Source organism: Arvicanthis niloticus, chromosome 4 (genome assembly GCF_011762505.2).
Source record: "Arvicanthis niloticus isolate mArvNil1 chromosome 4, mArvNil1.pat.X, whole genome shotgun sequence".
In the NCBI taxonomy this organism is placed as follows: Eukaryota; Metazoa; Chordata; class Mammalia; order Rodentia; family Muridae; genus Arvicanthis; species Arvicanthis niloticus.
Window position 1 is genome coordinate 51,368,447 of NC_047661.1, and position 18,948 is coordinate 51,387,394.

An 18,948-nucleotide genomic window follows, 5' to 3' on the forward strand; every position below is an offset into this window, starting at 1 on the left:
ATAGTATAGGATCAAGACCATCTGGAGTACTCCTAGTTAATTTTTGACTCATCTTTTATATGGAATTTTCTGTGGTCACAAATACAAAAATTCTCAGTGCCTTCACATTTAGTGTGTGTGTGTATATGTGTGTGTGTGTATATATGTGTGTGTGTGTGTGTGTGTGTGCACGTGCCTGCGCATGTGCGTGTATGTTGGGGGTAGAATGTTCTTTTCTGAATCTGCCCCTATTTATAGAACTTTTAGGACTGAGATTTTTCTCAACTGTTCTGTGGATTCTGACACTCCATTCTGACATGCAATTGGAGCATCCTTGTTTTCTTGGGAGAATTTTCTTGATTACAATATATTAGAATTTCTACTTTTTCCCAAAGTAGACTCCAGTGAAGCTTGACCATTGCTGGAAAGAAGTATGAAAAGCATCTGCCAGCTAGAAATATACATGTGTTTGCATGTGAACCTTGGGAAATTAAATAGATTTTAACATATATTATCGAATGGTCACATTGTTCTTTACTGAGTAGAATACACACAGAAAGCTAAAATACAGTTGGTATCCATTACGCTCCAGAAGCCTACTTGAAAAGGGTGGAAGTGGAGCAATTGTGCCATTGCGTCTTGTTATTCAGAATACTCAGCACAGATGCCAAACTTACCAATCTAGACGCCCATGAATCTAAAAGTATTACAGACAGAAGTTCATTTGGACAGGGGTAGCTGCTGTAACAAATATTTTCTAAATTCCCCATGGTGTAACAGAAGCAACACTTATTTATAGCTTAGAAAACCATGCTGCTTGAGTTTCTGGCTCTCCAAGTATTGATGCTGGCTGGGACCAAGACTCCTCACATCTTACGATTCCATCTCTGTCTGCAAACGCTTTCCAGGATTATTGTGGTTTTTCTAATTTAAGCTACAGAAGAGTGTGGAGGATCTTCCAGAGAAAGTGTACAGTAGAAAAGTCACACATCAGTTTTGCCTGCCTTCTTTTGGAGAAAATCTTCCACAGCTTGCTTCACTGAGGCTGAGAGGATTGATCTAGCCTTGAGCTCAGGAGTAAAGAAATGTGTATGGTATACGCTGGCCAGTCTTTACCATGCTCTGCTATTTTGGTTTTTATCTCTGTGTGAATACCTATAAATAGTTATTTCATAATAAGCTTCTAGAGACTAATATGTTCTAGAAAAAGTACCTATATTTTTTAAATATGAAGTTCTCATTATTAGTATGTGTATTGGGATTTGAATATATGTGTGCATGAGTTTATATCTTCAGAGGTCAGAGGAGGGTGTGCTGTCCTCTGCAGCTGGAGTCATAGGTGACTATGAGCTGTTTGACATGGGTTCTGGGAAACATATTTGAGTCCTCTACAAAAGCATGGCATGCTCTTAACCACTGAACCATCTCTTCAGCTCAACATCATTTTAAAAATTATTTTTTCTTTAGTTTCAATATTACTCAACAAAGGGGTAGGACCTTATGCCTTATCTTAATATTACATTATATAGTGTGATAAAATAAGAAATTTATATCTCATCTAGGCTTGATTTCCTGAGTCAAAGCTTTTTACATCCTTGTAGCTAGATGCTGGGAGGTTCCTTTGCTGTATGTTTGGTCTTCAACTCTGATCTCTGGCATAGGGAAGAGTTTTATAATTTCTTGGGTGATAGAAGCTTGCAACACAGAGCATCCAAATTCACTGACATTTCTTTGATGACAGAAACATCTTTTGTCCTAATGAGGTTGGTCTTGGCACACTCTTGAATACTCTCATAGGATCTTGTTGCCAGGAGACCCAATAATGTGATTAGGATGTTCGGACTTTGAGTCCCACATCTCTTGATCTCCAGGGATAGTAGAAGGGTTGAAAGTTGAGGTAATAAACATAGTTAAATCAGTCAAGCCAATACAAACAAGGGATAAACCCCAGAAGGACAGGGTCAAGGGAGCTTCAGGAATACCTGACACATAGAGATGCTTTTCGGGAGGTTTGCTCAAAGAGAACACGGAAGCTTAGAACTACTATACATGCATCTCAGTTGTATGAATGAGTGTGTGTCTGTGTGTGTGTGTAAACTAGGTGTATAAACTTGCTCTTCTCCTTATTTTGTGACACAAGGTCTATTGAACCTGGAATTTTCTCACTCAGATAAACTGGCTGACCAATGAGGCCCTGGGATCAGTCTGTCTTCACTCTTAGGTCCTTGTTTCCAGCACTGAAATTACAGTTCTTTACCACCATGCTAGCTTTTGAAATTACAGGTGTGTACAACCATGCTCGTTGTTATGTTTAAGTTGGAAATATAAACTCAGGTCTTCATGCATGTGTGGCAAGCAGTTTATCTTCTGAGACATCTTCTTGCACACTATGTATTTTTTTTTTCATCCGACTACTTGTCTAGTGTCTTAAAAGATGTATTTTTTTGTTTCTTTGTGAATTTCACATCATGCATCTAATCCCACTCATCCTGCCCTCTCATCATGCATGCCCTCCACCTTTCCAACCTAACTTCCAACAGAAAAAAAAAATCTCATTGTGGAAGCTGTAATGTGTCACAGTGAGTCCCACAGTATATCCTTTTGTCCACACTTTTTGCCTACAAATGTTCATTGCCATGATGCATTGGTCTTGTATGTGGCCTCTGGCTTCTGCCACTCTGCCAGTACTAGAATCTCACTGGGACTCCTCTCGGACATCCTGCTGTTGCCTTGTTTCATGGAGATCCTGTAGTTTTGGATCTGTAGGACCAGCCCCTTTACCAACCCCATAGATTCATCTATGTTGTAGATGTTGGGGTGGGTCAATTCAAAGCTTGGGATGTGGGCCCGAGAGGTATCTAAGTTGGCCAGACACCAGGCTGTCCCATTCTCATGCCCTCAGGGATAGCTCACCATCAATCCCCAAAATGAAGGTCAGTTCTAACCTGCTGCCCAGGCCAGGTACAGTGCTCACTCTCCTGAGTGTTGCAGCCAGTGACACATTGTCAGGTCTCCCACTCTCTTGACTCCTGGTTCTTCTATCTGCCATAGATGGTGAAGTACAAGGGAGGAGAGGAGGATGTCTTTCCTTCATCCACATCACTGCACAGCAGACAAGAGGCAGAGCCAACTCTCCTTGATCACATCCTTGGGGCTGGCTTACCTGCATACCTCATGTCCAGGACAAGCTCTGCTCCACAGCCCAGGTGAGGAACAGTGCCTGCTCTCCCGACTGCTCAAGTGCTTATGCATGTGAGGGGCATTGACAGTTCTCCTGCTCTCATGCCCACAGGGCCACCTCTCCTACTTGCCATAGGTTGCAAGGCATGAGGGTTGGGGAGGTCATCTTTCCTTTGCCTATTCTGCTCTGCAGCAGATGAGAAGTAGGGCTAGTTCTTCTATACTCTCACCCACAGGACCAGTTCAACTCAGCCATCAGGGTCAGCTCAACTGTGCTGCCCAGGTGAGGCGGAGAGCCTGATCTCTTCTGCGTTCTGCAGCAGGTGAGGGGCAGGGCCAGCCCTCCTGCTCTCATGACCCCATAGGGGTCTATTCTCTTGCCTGCTAACAGTGGTGTGGGCAAAAGGGAGGGGAGGGGATCTCTCCCTCACTGATGCCATTGCACACCAGACAAGAAGCAAGGTTGACTCTCTTCCACACTCACATCACTGGGACCAAATCACCCACAAACCCCATATTCAGGACTAGCTCTGCTGTGCTGCCCAGATGAGGTACTGGCCACCCTCTCCCAAGTGCTCCCAGTAGGTGAAGGGCAGGACCTATTTTCATGCTATAATGACCTCAGAGACAACTCTTCTGACTGTTGTAGGTGGCAAGAAGTTGGGGAGAGTCATCTCTCCCTTACCCATGTCATGACCACGTGCCAGAAACATGATTAGTGCCAGCTCTCTGAGGGTCATACCCTCGGGGATAGGTCTCCAGCATCACTGCCACCAGAGTCAGCTCTACTGAGCTGCCCAGTTGAAATACAGGGCTTTCTTTCCAAAGTTCTGCAGTTTATGACAGCCAGGGACAGTTCTCTTGCTCTCATGACTCCAGGGCCAACTCTCCCACCTACCACAGGTATTGAGAAGGCAGTGGATCAGAGGAAGGAGGTTATCTCTCCCTTGTCCATGCCATCACAGGGGAGAGGAGTGGCAGGGCCATATTTCCCACATTCCTATCCTGAGGAATGACTTATCTATAACTCCTGCAATGTGCAAGGCCACTCTCCTGAGTACTGCAGCTGACTAGGTATAGGATCAGCTCTCCTCTCATGCTCACAGAGCCAGCGTTTCTACAATGCCCACATGAGGGGTTAGGCCAATTCTGCACAGTCCTCAGACATCAGCATATTCCTGTAAGGCAGCTTAGGCCAGGGATGTCTGCCTGGCCTTTGGTGGTAATAGACCCCTGCTGCCACATGGCCACAGCCCAGATGTGGTTCCTTGTTACAGCATAGGCCAAGACCTACCATAGTCTGAGGTAGCATTCATTATCCTCAAGTCTCCAGGTCTACATCTCTTTGTTGTGCCCACATCCTTCTGTTTCTCTTTCTCCATTCCTCTACCACTTGCTCCTCTTAGTGGTGCCTAGGGTCTCTTAGTGTCTAGGGTCATCTCAGGGATGGTCTCTGGAGTGTATGCTCAGTCCTTGCATTATAGCATTGGCCAGGGGTCATCTCAGGCATGCTCTTTCCGCCCCAGGCATGCATGGTTCTGGACTGGTGGTGATCTCTGACTCACTTTTTTTTCAAGGAGTGCTAGGCTACTAACCATTCAGATACTTGCATGTCAGAACACTGAACATAGACACGGTCTCTTTACTCTCTGCCACCAATGACACACATGTGACACAGCAGCCATACCTGCAACTCCTCTAGGGGCAGTATATAGTGTTTTTTGCTTGTTTTTGTTTTTCTTTTTTAATAAATAGAAAAATAAAGCATCCCTGAATTATGTGAGCTCCTCTAGAAAAACAACTGAACTCTAGAACTGGGTCCTGGTATCCATGATTCATAACCAGTGGGTCAGAAGTGTAGGCCAGTCCTGAGGCTTGTGACTAGAATTTGAAGTAGGGACTATCATACCAATGGTTCTGATGATATTTCCAAGTACATAGTAGCAGAAATAACATAGCCAACCAATGCCTACAAGAAAATTCCCTGTTTAGGAAGTGCAAAAAGATACAGGGATATTTTAATGAGCAAAGATAGACTAATCATGTGAACTTTGTATGGATTGCAATAGTAGTAGGAAAACCAAGGTGTATTGCTTTTTTTTTCAGACAGAGGACCGGGAGTTGAGTTTTATACTTCTCCTAAGGGCACATCCAGAAACAGTGTCTAACTATGTTCCCTATCTCTCAGGAGCACAGCATCCTTTTTTGCAGAATGGGATATAACCTCATGCTGTCTGATAATCTAAACTATTTAAAAAGAACTAAAGAGAACTAAAAAGAAAAGCATGACAGGAATCCTCCTCTAAAAATATAATAAGGGTGTCACACACTTGTTACACACAATGGTTGACTACAGTTATCTAAAAAACTTCTGTGATCAAAGTGGACTAGTGAGAGAGATAGTTGCTTCTGGTTCACAGCCCCTGATGACTTCTAGCAGTAGGGATGCTGAAGACTATCTGGCCTGTAAAAGAAGTTGATTTATTAGATTTTGATTCTAGTTTGTGGAAGAAATTCTCTTGGCTCCATTGGATAAGAAATTCTTCCTTGTTTATTAACCTCATGGTCACAACAGAAGTGGGAAGTGAGTTCATGCTCTCTTCAGCTGAAGACAAAAATCAAGGCTTTTTTTTTTTTTTTCTAGACCATTACACATTAGTTTTCTGACTGGCAAATCTCTGATCAATATTGAGGATAAAGAAACAATGACCATGGTATGTCTAAAATTCATGATAGGTGTTAGCTACATGAAATGAATTTAGAGATTTTCAAAGCTGTGGCTTGCTAGACACAGAAGAGTAATGACCTTGATGAAAAGCTTGATGACAAGTGGCAGTATTAATTTTTCACAGCATTATCTTTCAGGAATAAGACTGTCCTTGAGCAAACAACTAACTAATCTTTCTGTGGTCTCAACACTGTTTAACAAGGAACAGAAAAGCAGGTTTGATCTCAGTAATGCCTAGAAAAGCCCACTTTTCCTATTTTCAAAACAAGGAAGGAAAGAAAAGCAAACTGTGTTTGAAGGATGTAAGAATCAAATAGACAAGACACCCACTAAGTTCCTAAGATAAATGCATTATCAAAGAAGTTGGGTCAGGATTTCAAAATCCTGCTTTCTTACCTTACTGCATTATTTGAATACAGTGAAAATTGCATCAGTAATTAATGTGGTGATCCCCAACCATGAAATTATTTAATTGTTACTTAATTACTATAATTTTGCTACTATTATAAATTAAACTGTAAATATCAGATATGCAGGATATTTGATATATGACCTCCAAAGGGCTTATGATCCACAAGTTGAGAACTATTGCTTTAGTTGTACAGGAATACTTTTCAGTAGTGTGGACTTGGTAATTAACTTGCCTATTAAGTATAATATCTTGCTCATCAAATCTGCTTCAAGGCTTTTATTTCACTGTGTCTGTCCATCCAGATTTGCTTGATCTACACTAGAAACTTTCTATACACTACTTGTTTTAGAATCACTCACTCAGGCTTTAAAGCCCTCCAAGAGGCCTTTGGAATGCCACCAATTTAACAAACTCGTATTTATTTGGTCAATGTATATTTCTAGTGGTGTTTGGTGGAGGAAATTCAATATATCTCCTTCTCTTGTCAATTTGATGAGACTATTTTTAGTAAATTTGGAACACCTATAGGCTTACATGGAAAGGAAACGTTTTCAACTTGATTTATTTAGAACTGATTTTCTGGTTTTCTAATTCTTTAAGGACTTCCCTCACTGGATTATACAGTTCCTTTCAGTTTTTTTAATCACCTGATTCTTTATTTGGCTAGTCTCCTTACTGTCATACTTTGCAGAAGGAAGAATATAAAAGTAACTTCCATTCTCACTTTTTGCAGCCCTTCCCCTGAGACTATCAGGCTCAGTGGACATGTAATCTTTTACTGTTTCCAATTGTGTAACATAGGCCTACATCTTTTCCACCTCCAGAGTCAATTGTTTTGCTTTTGACTGCTGGATCACTAACTAACACCACTTCTGATACCCGTTTTTGCATTAGAGTAATATCAACGGTTAAACACAAAAATTGCAAAATATCTGTGGATAAATTGCACACACTGCAGAACATGTGTGTAAGACTCTGAAGCGAGTATTAGGCAGGAAGCTCTTTCATTCATAAGATGAATATCTGTAGTGGCTCTGTAGGGCAGAAATCTCGCGGGCGGGGAAAGGAGGGAGTCCGGCGACAGAGTCTCAGGGCGGTCTGGCACCAGGGCTTCCCGCGCCGCCAGCCCCACATTCATGTAGCTGTCGGTGGGCAGGCCGGCGGCTGTATCGGCAAGGTTCCAGGGTTCCAAAAGCTGGGAATCAGGCGGAGAGACCATGGGCATGTGGAGTCCGGTTTTCCAAAGCTTTTATTGTTCATGACATGGTGAATGGATGTAGGTGCTGTGCGCTTCCCCCCCCAAAGGCCAGGGGAGACCAGTCTTATAGGGAAGAGAGAAAGGGGAGGGAATAACTTAATTAGCTACGCCCCTGGCCTTTTGATAATTCATTAATATTTAAATCTCTGGAGGTAGAGACTTGTTAATCATGCCCTCTACCTGTCCTACGTGACTGAAGGTAACAGATTAAATGGAGTTACCTCGTCCAAGGCCCAACATCCCACCCTCTTTTCTTTCATAAAAGGAGGGGCAACTCTGTGTTAATGAGAGATGTGGACCACATGGAAGTAGTTTGGAGTCCCAGAGCGTGGGGAGATAATATGCCGTCCCTGACAGGCAATGTCCTGTTGGGTCTCCTGGCTATCTCAAACCCAGCGCTCTATCAAGGGGGCCTAGGAACAGGGCTAAACATCCTACCGTCCCTCTAAAAGGGTCTCCGGGGTTTAAAGCCCGTTCAACCAGGCTATGTCCAAACCATGTCTTCACGGCCCAACATCTCACTGTTTTTAGTGAAAATTTTGGATGAGGTGGTCAAAATAAAACACTATGTAGGCCAGAGGGTGTAGCATAACCAAGTCAAGGGTAATGGGAATTGAGGGTAGGGTTTGGAAGGCAGGGAATCATTGAAACAATTAAATATAGATTGTACAGTTTGAGGGTAATGACATCTGATTAATCTAAATAGACATTATGTTTTCCTCACTAACATGTAACTTTAGCTATGTGGCTTTGGCAAAAGAGTTCATTTGTAGTTGGAAGGTCTGGATCTGTCTTCTGTAGTGAGCATCTCTGGGTTCTGGCGTGCATCTCTGGAGCCTGGTGTGGGTCTCTGGATTTCGGCATGTTCTGGGGTCTTCAGTCAGATGAGATGACTGGAAGAAGGCAGCTTGGCAGGTTCCAGGAGGTGGCGCTGTCTCTGGATCTCAGCGTGTCTCTGGAGTCTGCAGTCAGATGAGGTGGCTGGGAGAAAGCAGCTTGGCATCTCAGGCAGGTTCCAGAGGATGGCTGGACTCTGTTGGATCTGTGGGTATATCTGTAGGATAATCACAGGAGGGAAGCAGCACCTCGGGCAGGGAGATGTCTGTAGGCTGGACATGGGGCATTAAATTGCTTGAGAACAAGCACCTTGTGGCCTGTCGTTAAGATCCTGGAAAAGCAAAGGTGTTTGAGGAAATTTAGTCTTAGAAGGTATCTTGGATAGCTGAGGGAGAAAAACAATGTTAATTTTGTATCTGGGATTGGCAGCAACACTTTGCCTGTAAAAGAAATTAGTTGTTAATTAAGACTCAAGATATGGTGATCAGCACGTTGACTTAACTGTGGAAGGAAATTAGATGGCTTTTAAACCTTGAAGAAATTATAAAGGTTGAAAAATAATGTTGGACATCTATCACAAGTATTAGAGAGAAAAGGCAGCATTAAAATAGAAAAAATAACAAATTTTTGGTTGAAAAAACACAAGCATTGTTGTTCTAGGTGTTCCTGTTAGGAAGAAAAGGAAACGTTTAAAATTTTTGTTGAAAAACAGGAACGTTTGTTGCAGGTCCTCCTGTTGGGGAGGAGCAGTAATGGCGGGTTTAGAAGCAGTGGGGGTTGGGCCTAGCTCTGCCATGTGGCGTCTGGGTGCTCTGGCAGAGAGGTTCTGCATTCCCGCTTTTCTTTTTCTTAACTGGTAAATTTTAAATGTAGATAAAAGTAAAGGCCAACTTTGAAAAAAGTTTAAGGCAAGTAAGAAGTATTGGGGAGGGCTAAGAGTCAGAAAGAGTGAGAGTCTGTGTCTATGGGAAAGACACGTGGAAGGGGGATTGGAGTCAGCAGCTTTGAAAGAAACTGGCAGGCAGCACAGGGGGCAAAGGGTGCAGGCAGGATTTTAGATCCACTGCTTCAGGCAAGCTGGCTGAGCTAAGTAGCTTTAGTCAGCTGCAAATGATTGAGGGTGAGGGGAAGCATAGGCTGGCTAAGGAACACTGGGCTGGGTAGCAAGCAGGGTTCCGCCCTGTTGCTTCAGGCAAGCAGGCTAAGCCAAATAGCTGTAGCCTGTCGCATATGACGGGGGAGTAGGAAAAGAAGCTACCTGGCAGGGCACTAGGGGCTAGAGTTTGGAGTTGGTGATTTTGAGAGAGAGAGAGAAAGAGAGAGAGAGAGAAAGAGAGAACGGTCTCAGCCGCGAGAAGGAGTCTCTCAGCCAAGGGAGTCTTAGAAAGAGGGTTACAGCAGGTATTGTGGCTTGAAAGACAGCTATTAGCTGTGAAGGAACCCCCTCTGTGGAGCTGGGGGGATGGGAAGAGTGGGGGGCTAAGAAGCCGCCGCCATCTTGTCTTTGAGCTGGAGAACACGTGGGGAGAGAGACCTAGTTCTTTTGTATTAGGCAGGGGTTAGGCTATAGCTAAGAATTAGAGAAAGAAAGAGGGGGTAGGGTGGACACAGAGAGATGTTATTCACGGTTTTTGCAGACACCAGCGGGGGGCGCTTGCGGAGCTGGCTCTGCGCACGTTGTCCACCACCTGTGGGAAACAATGTGGCCCGTGTATGGGTGTATCTGTCGCTGGTCTGCACCGTCCTTTGTCAGAGATAGGGCTATTGTAGAGGAGCAGGGGCTAAGCAGGCACTCACAGTGCGCAAAGCAGACTCTGTGGTAGGAGTCTCTCGGTGGGAAATCTCCGTTTTGGGCCCAAGCCTCGGCGATGGGTGGGCGCGGCAAAACGGGAGAATGTGGGGGTCGTATGGGCAGCAGATCCATACGCCGAGATTGGCCTCCAACTGGGGTCTAGGAACTCCGGCAGAATGGAGGCGGGGAGCGCGCGGGGCGCGCTGAGAGAGGACCAAGAAACTTTACATCTCGCAGGAAGTATATTTGCTTAGCAGATTTAGCCAGGATTTTTCTTGTAGACGCATGGGTGGTCGTGCTCCACGTTGGTTGCGCCATCTGTAGGGCAGAAATCTCGCGGGCGGGGAAAGGAGGGAGTCCGGCGACAGAGTCTCAGGGCGGTCTGGCACCAGGGCTTCCCGCGCCGCCAGCCCCACATTCATGTAGCTGTCGGTGGGCAGGCCGGCGGCTGTATCGGCAAGGTTCCAGGGTTCCAAAAGCTGGGAATCAGGCGGAGAGACCATGGGCATGTGGAGTCCGGTTTTCCAAAGCTTTTATTGTTCATGACATGGTGAATGGATGTAGGTGCTGTGCGCTTCCCCCCCCAAAGGCCAGGGGAGACCAGTCTTATAGGGAAGAGAGAAAGGGGAGGGAATAACTTAATTAGCTACGCCCCTGGCCTTTTGATAATTCATTAATATTTAAATCTCTGGAGGTAGAGACTTGTTAATCATGCCCTCTACCTGTCCTACGTGACTAAAGGTAACAGATTAAATGGAGTTACCTCGTCCAAGGCCCAACAGTGGCTCCACTATCTTCAGGTTTTCCATTCAAGATGAATGTGATTGTTTGACCCAAGTTGGAGAATGAAGGAGGAGAGTATGCCCATGGGAATTGTTTAATGTGGTAGGCCAAGATGTCACACATTATTTTCATTCACATTTGACAGGACTCACCTTAATCATATGGTCAAAATACTGCAAAGAAGCCTGGAAAATGCAGAATGTCTGTAATCCTCAGATTAAAAGGAAAGAAAATGAGTCTGATGAGAAGCTCATCTGTCTCTGCTACAGCTATGTGTGTTTAAGCATACAGAAAGCACCAGACAGTAGATGAAAATATCTAAAACAGGGGCAGAATAGCTCAGCCTGTGATGTGCTTGAGGAAATTGTTGTTGAAAAGCATCAGTTATAGAATGGACGAAGAGTGTTCTCATATGCACGAGTTAAATATGTCAAGGTAAACACAGGAGTTGTGGAGAGAGAAGAAAACGTTCAGTGATAAAAACTGCATGGTATTGGTACAAAGTCAGGCAGGAAGGTCAACAGAATAGAATTGAAGACTCAGAAATGAACCCACACACCTATGGTCACTTGATGGTTGACAAAGGAGCCAAACCATCCAGTGGAAAAAAAGACTTTATTTTTTTTGGGGGGGGGGAGTATTTCTTTTTTTTGAATATAATACTTATTTACATTTCAGATGCCATCCCCTTTCCCCATTTCCTGTCCCTAAAAAACCCCTATCCCATCCCCCCTTCTCCTTTTTGCTTTTATATCATTTTAATTACTTGCAAGTATTAAGGTCAGTTCTAGGTTGAGGAACTAGCAATACAATACATGCAAATAGTCAAGGAATAAGCAAAACAATAAACATACACAGTCAAAGAACAAGCAAGGCAATAAACAAAGTTCCGTGAACACTTCCGTGATCACTGTTTCTAAGAGCTTATCAGAATGACCAAAATATCTGAACCTACTTCCCTGAAAAGACAGCATTTTCAACAAATGTTGCTGGTTCAACTGGAGTCAGCATGTAGAAGAATAAAAATCGAACCATACTTACCTCCTGTTCAAAGCTCAAGTCCAAATGGATCAAGGACCTTCACATGAAACCAGATACACTGAAAGTAATAGAGGAGAAAGTGGGGAAGAACCTCAAACATATGGGCACAGGGGAAAAGTTCCTGAACAGAACACGAATGGCTTATGCTCTGAGATCAAGAATCAATAAATGGAACCTCATAAAGTTGCAAAGGCAATTTTATAATTCTGTAAGTCAAAGAACACTATCAATAGGACAAAACAGATTGGGAAAAGATCTTTACCAATCCTACATCCGATAGAGGCCTAATATCCAATACATACAAAGAACTCAAGAAGTTAGACTCCCGAGAATCAAATAACCCTATTAAAATGGGGTACAGAGTTAAACAAATAATTCTCAACTAAGGAATATAAAATGGCAGAGAAGCACCTAAAGAAATGTTCAACATCCTTAGTCATCAGAGATATGCAAATCAAAACAACCCTGAGATTCTACCTTACACCAGTCAGAATGGCTAAGGTCAAAAACTCAGGTAATAGCAGATGCTAGTGAGAATGTGGAGAAAGAGGAACACTCCTCCATTGTTGGTGGGAATGCAAACTGGTATAACCACTCTGGAAATCAGTCTGGCGGTTCCTCAGAAAATTGGACATAGTATTACCTGAGGACCCAGCTCTACCACTCCTGGGCATATACCCAGAAGATTCTCCAACATATAACAAGAACATATGTTCTACATGTGTTCATAGCACATGTTCATAGAAGCCTTATTTATAATAGCCAGAAGTTGGAACAAACTCAGATGTCCTTCAACAGAGGAATAGATACAGAAAATGTTCAACATCCTTAGTCATCAGAGATATGCAAATCAAAACAACCCTGAGATTCTACCTTACACCAGTCAGAATGGCTAAGGTCAAAAACTTATTTATAATAGCCAGAAGTTGGAACAAACTCAGATGTCCTTCAACAGAGGAATAGATACAGAAAATGTGGTACATTTATACAATGGAGTACTACTCAGCTATTAAAAATGATGAATTCATGAAATTCCTAGGCAAATGGATGGAACTAGAAAATATCACCCTGAGTGAGGTAACCTAACCACAAAAGAACACACATTGTATGCACTCATTGATAAGTAGATATTAGCCCAAAAGCTCATAATACCCAAGATACAATTCACAGACCAAATGAAACTAAAGAAGGAAGACCAAAGTGTGGGTATTTCGTTCCTTCTTAGAAAGGAAAACAAAATACTCCTGGGAGCAAATAAGGAGATAAAGTGCGGAGCAAAGACTGAAGGAAAGGCCATCCAAAGAGTGACCCACCTGGAGATCCATACAATCACCAAACCCAGGCACTATTGTGGATGCCAAGAAGTGCATGCTGACATGAGCCTGATATAGTTGTCTCCTCAGAGGCTTTGTCAGAGCCTGACGAATACCGAGGTAGATGCTTGCAGCCAACCTTTGGACTGAGAACAGTGTTCCCAATGGGGTCCCCAATGGAGGAGTTAGAGAAAGGACTGAAGGAGCTGAAAGGGTTTGCAACCCTATAGGAAGAACAATAATATCAACCAACCAGACCCCCTAGAGCTCCCAGGGACTAAACCACCAACCAACATATGGGGGACCCATGGCTCCAGCTGCATATGTAGCAGAGGATGGCCTTGTCAGGCATCAATGGGAGGAGACGCCCTTGGTCCTGTGAAGGCTCGATGCCTTAGTGTAGGGGAATTCTAGGGCAGGGAGGTAGAAGTGGGTGAGCAGGTGGGAGAACACCTTCATATAAGGAGGGGAGGGGAGGGGGGATGAGATAGGGAATTTCTGGGGGGGCTGGAACCGGGAAAGGAGATAACATTTGAAATGTAAATAAAGAAAATATGCAATAAAAAGTAAAAAAACAATAACAAACAAAAAACAAAAAAACCAGCCTCTTACTATGATCGAAGATTAGACATAGCTATGAGAATTCCAGGCATAGGGAACATGGCTAAAATATTAGAATGAAAACCATAAGGCATTTCTGTATATATGGTTATGCATGCATCTGTGTACGACATATGTATGTGGTATTTTACTATCTCTGTATGATGTTACAAAATTAAAGTATAAAAGAGCTCACAAAAATGACGATACTCTGTGGGGTAGTGAAAGCATTTTCCAGCTATTAATAGATTCTAGAGATAAAAAAAAATGCTGAAGATGACTAGGGAAGCTGGGTTGGAATAGAAAGAGACCCATTGAGGCTAGTAACTCATTCAGTTGTGTTTGAATAATATTGGCCAATTAAGTGACCATGTACTTACAATTTTTTCTCCTTAAGCCTGCTGCCTTTATTTTAGCAGGTGACATTCCATTTAGATAGAAAGAAATTCTAGGTGAGAAAGAGATACACAGACTCTGAAAAGGAGTCAAATTATGAGTGTACTTTTTTCCACTCACTATGTTCACTCAATGCCCATGTCTGATTTCAGGGTTTCTACTAGTGTGTGCATAGTGGTGACTGGTTACTAAGATTAGCACTGCAGAGGTGCAAGCTAGTTAAAACATAATACCCATCTTGAGATAATTAGAAATTCAAGGTAGGCCATCCAAAACTCTGCACATAGTGAAAACGACCAGCCAGAGAGTGATGTCAGCAGTCTCTGTCCATTGATTCCCCCACCACTTTAGAGAAAGAAAATCTCAGGGAACCAGAAGCTTGTCTTTTCAGATGATAGGTCCTCAAGATATGCCCAACTGTCTCCTTCCCAGAAAGCTAGAGATATTAGCATACCTATGAGTTTCATGAGGCTGTTAGGGGTTTGAGTTTAGGTTCCCATGCTTACAGAAAGAAGGCTTACCTACTGGGTGTTCTCCACATCAGCGTTCTCTCTCTCTCTCTCTCTCTCTCTCTCTCTCTCTCTCTCTCTCTCTCTCTCTTCCTCCCTCCCTCACTCCCTCCCTCCCAAATTATAGCAAGTAATGGATAATTTGAAATAGGGTTTGAAAATCAATTCCTAGTTCTATTTAGGAAAATTGAACTTCTAGTCAGGGAGAGTGAGCCATGAGTTACCTCCTTAACATTCACTATGGAAAATTGTATTATCAACCACATAGAATGAAGAATTGACTCTCTCTCTCTCTCTCTCTCTCTCTCTCTCTCTCTCTCTCTCTCTCTCTCTCTCTCTCTCTCCAGAATCTCTATCTGTAACCCAGTTGACTTTGAATTCATGGCAACCTGCCCTCCCAGCTTCCCAAATTCTAGGATTATAGAAAAAGTCATCAAGTTTGACTAGAAGGTATAGATGCTTTGGCTGTATTCTAGATGAAGACGAAATTGCCTAACCACAATCAAACAACCTTTTCAAACTTGCATATCCATTATGTAGGTATCAGAAAATGCTTATTTTAAATTTTGTGTATTTATTTATATTTTGGAAAACAGCACAATTCACAGTTTGATACTGAACATGCAAATAACCTTCCATATTTCTAATATCACAACTGTAGTTCTTAACAATTTATTCATTATCTGTTTTACAGGATGGCTATTTTCTCAAATAAATAATATACTCACCACTAGAATTATAAAACACACAACTGAAGGAAGACCAACAGTACAGAAAAAAAGGAAAGAAAGAAAGAAAAAAGGAAAGAAAAAACTGCTACCTAAGCTTCACATTTCAGATCCCAATCTCCAATCCCAGTGTGAAGTCACTTTTGAATGACTGTCTTTTTGCTCTTTCTCAAGTTAATCTCAACCCTCCCCTTTTCCAAGTAACTCTTCCCATTCTGTTGCTCTTCCTACATCGGAGCATACCACACCCAGCATGGAGAAAGAATGCTCTATTCATTTATTGAGATTTAATTTTCACAACTTTGAGTTACATTTCTAGTTTTCTTCATTTATGAAATTATGATTTACATGGATATATCTTCTCCTGTTAACCATCAATTTACTGTAAATTGACAAGATATTAGACCCTGTGTTTGGAGTCCTATGGAGTAAAGGTGTTTCTTAACTGTGTGGTCTGTGGTGTACCTCTTTACTTTCTGGTCTCCTACAATGGCATTCCTTCACTCTATTTTTAATTTCAAGATTGGAGCTATCCTCCTTCTACCATCTGGAATCAGAATTATGAAAATAGGATCAACTCCAGGTTTTTTCAGATTGAACCTCACTCTATACCTATACACTGTGATTCTTTTTGCCACATTATGAATAGGATTCTTACAGTAGCAACAGTACAGATATGGGAATAAAGATTAAAATGCTGGTGTGATTGATACAGAAATATCCTGACAGATTATTAGCCAAAATAAAAAAGAAGTAACACAACACATTCTGAGTTAGCCATCTTCATTCCACCAGCCATCAGGTGAAAGCAGTCAAGAAGTGGAGATTTGCATTATTTATTGGAAGGCATGGGTGATTTGTAAGGCGTCTCCCATATTTCTTAAGACTATCAATGCACTTTATGTCCTATTAACAAACACTAGTTATACGGGAACAGAATTGTTATGATTTGAATGTGCTTGGCCCAGGGAGTGGCAATATCTGGAGGTGTATCTGTAGGAATCCGGGGTCAGTGGTTCCATTTCAAGATGGCGCTGGCCTCGTGTCTTCTTCAGATGTAAACAATTATCTGCACAGCTGCAAAGGCAGGAAGCGCGCCAAAGTCACTGCCAATCCCGAGACATAATATTGGGTGGTGAGCGAACAGCCAATCAGAAGTGAATACGTCACTCTAGGCTATATTTAAGCTAGGCCTCTTCCGGATCTCAGCCCTTCCGCTCCCTTCCGCCCTTCCGTTTCTTCCCGCGCCCTTCCGTGTCCTTCTGCGTTTTCCACGTGTGTGTTACAGATTAAAGTCCTCGTTTGCAGTAACTACCTGAATACTGTCTCTCGTGTTTTCGTTCACGGGCGTGGGGCGACGCGGGAGGCGCGCGTTAGATGTATCCTTGTTGGAATAGGTGGGTCAATGGGGGCATGGGCTTTAAGACCCTTGTTCTAGTTTTTCAGAAGCCAGTATTCCACCAGCAGCTTTCAGATGAAGATGTAAAACCCTCAGCGCCTCCTGTATCATGCCTGCCTGGATGCTGCCATGCTTCCACCTTGATGATAATGGACTGAATCTCTGAACCTCTAAGCCAGCCCTAATTAAATGTTGTCCTTATAAGACTTGCCTTGGTCATGGTATCTGATCACAGCAATAAATCCGTAACAAAGAGAAGAATGGATGTATCAATACTACTGTTTGATTATATATCTATGTATGAATGCCAAAGTAGGTAATAAAGTTTTTGTAAAATTCTCAGGATTGGTGAAATAGAAAATTAATAGATTTTTTTCCCACCCAAATACTCTGTTTCAGGGCAAATACATATACATACATACATACATACATACATACATACATACATACAATATGTGTGTGTTTCCTTTATTTTTTTCTTTTTTTTCTCTCTGTTTTGGAGACAAGCTCTTTACAACTCAGGCTGTCCTTGAATTTACTGTGTGGCCAAGGATGTCCTTGTCCTTTAATGCTTGATCTTTCTGACTTGTCTATTTGTCTATGTTAGGGTTACTATTGCTGCGATGAAACACCATGAACAAAAGCAACTTGAGGGGGAAAGGGTTTATTTCACTCACAGTTCCATATAAGGGTTCATCATCCAAAGCAGCGAGAATAGGAACTTAAGCAGTGCGGGAACCTGGAGGCAGGAGCCGATGCAGAGGCCATGGAGGGGTGCTGCTTACTGGTTTGCTTCCCTAGATTGTTCACCTGGCTTTCATTTAGAACCCAGGACTACTCACAATGAGCTGGGCCCTTCACCATTAATCATTAATTAAAACTTTTCCCTGTAGACTTGCCTACAGCCCCATGTTATGGAAACATTTTCTTAATTGAGGTTTGCTTCTCTCAGATAACTTTAGCTTGGGAGAAGTTGACATAGAACTATTCAGTACATGCCTTCATAATCTCTTGAGAGTTAAGATTATAAGCAGGCAACATGCCCAGGTTCTGGAACTTTGAGGGTTGAATCCATGGATGTTCATGTAAAACAACCAGTCTTCTACCATTTGCTTTATCTGCCAAACATTTCTTTCATTGCTAGCTTTTGCAAAAGTGCAAAGAGCACAGGTAAGTCATTAGAACTCTTATCATGGCTTATGATAGTAAATTCTGACTTGTCATAGATGCTTCTTGTAACACGAACTGTGGTGTCTGTTAGAAAGAATGGATGAAAGTTAAATAATAAAACTTAACCGGAGCAACTGTGGACACAATTTAAGTATGAGTAAGAGTTCAGATGTATAATATGTTTGAGGTTCAAATGAATAAATTTAATATCTAGAGTGTATATATATATATACATATATTTACACATATATGTATCTATTATATAATTTATACTAATTTGAATAATTTTCCCCAATCTTTTAATATAACTAATGATTAGTATACAGTAACATTAAAATGTTTTATATGAGATTTCTATATTGAATTATTACTCTTTAGAAACTCCATATATGTATATGCATATGTGTATATGTACATATATATATATATATTTATATATATATATATATACATATATGCATAACCCTCCCCCCCCACTTTTGTTTAGGGTAATGTCTCATAAAGCTTTAGATCATGTAAGCTTTCAACTTTAATAGATTTTTTTAAATCTTTACCTGGCTACTTCCACGTAGATTAATCATGTAAGTCTTTTCAGTTCACACATGCATGCAGTTAGCTGCTCTACATAAAGTTGAGGGACTTATTTCTTTGTTACATTTAACCTAACCTTTGATAAAGCTATTATCTTAAAAATCCTCAGGTTTACCATAATGTTCTTTAAGGCTGTGGTTGTTTAACCTTCATATCGTTGGCTAGGACTGACATAACAAAGAACTACAAACTGGATAGGTTAACATCATTAGACATTCATTTTTTTTTTTTT

The 18,948-nt window shown here is 42.0% G+C and overlaps 1 long non-coding RNA gene and 1 other non-coding gene across 2 annotated transcripts in view; one reads left to right on the top strand and one right to left on the bottom strand.

Moving 5' to 3' along the window:
• The window catches only part of LOC143441886 (uncharacterized), an 83,967-nt gene extending 67,102 nt beyond the window's left edge, over window positions 1-16,865 (top strand). The window contains exons 2-3 of the long non-coding RNA XR_013109630.1: window positions 3,031-3,185; window positions 15,523-16,865. This is a non-coding gene — a long non-coding RNA (uncharacterized LOC143441886). The remainder of the gene's footprint in view (window positions 1-3,030; window positions 3,186-15,522) is intronic.
• Window positions 4,738-4,868, bottom strand: LOC117708008 (small nucleolar RNA SNORA17). Its single transcript, XR_004606744.1, has one exon. It is a non-coding gene; the product is annotated as a small nucleolar RNA SNORA17 (small nucleolar RNA).
• Window positions 16,866-18,948: the final 2,083 nt, after the last annotated feature.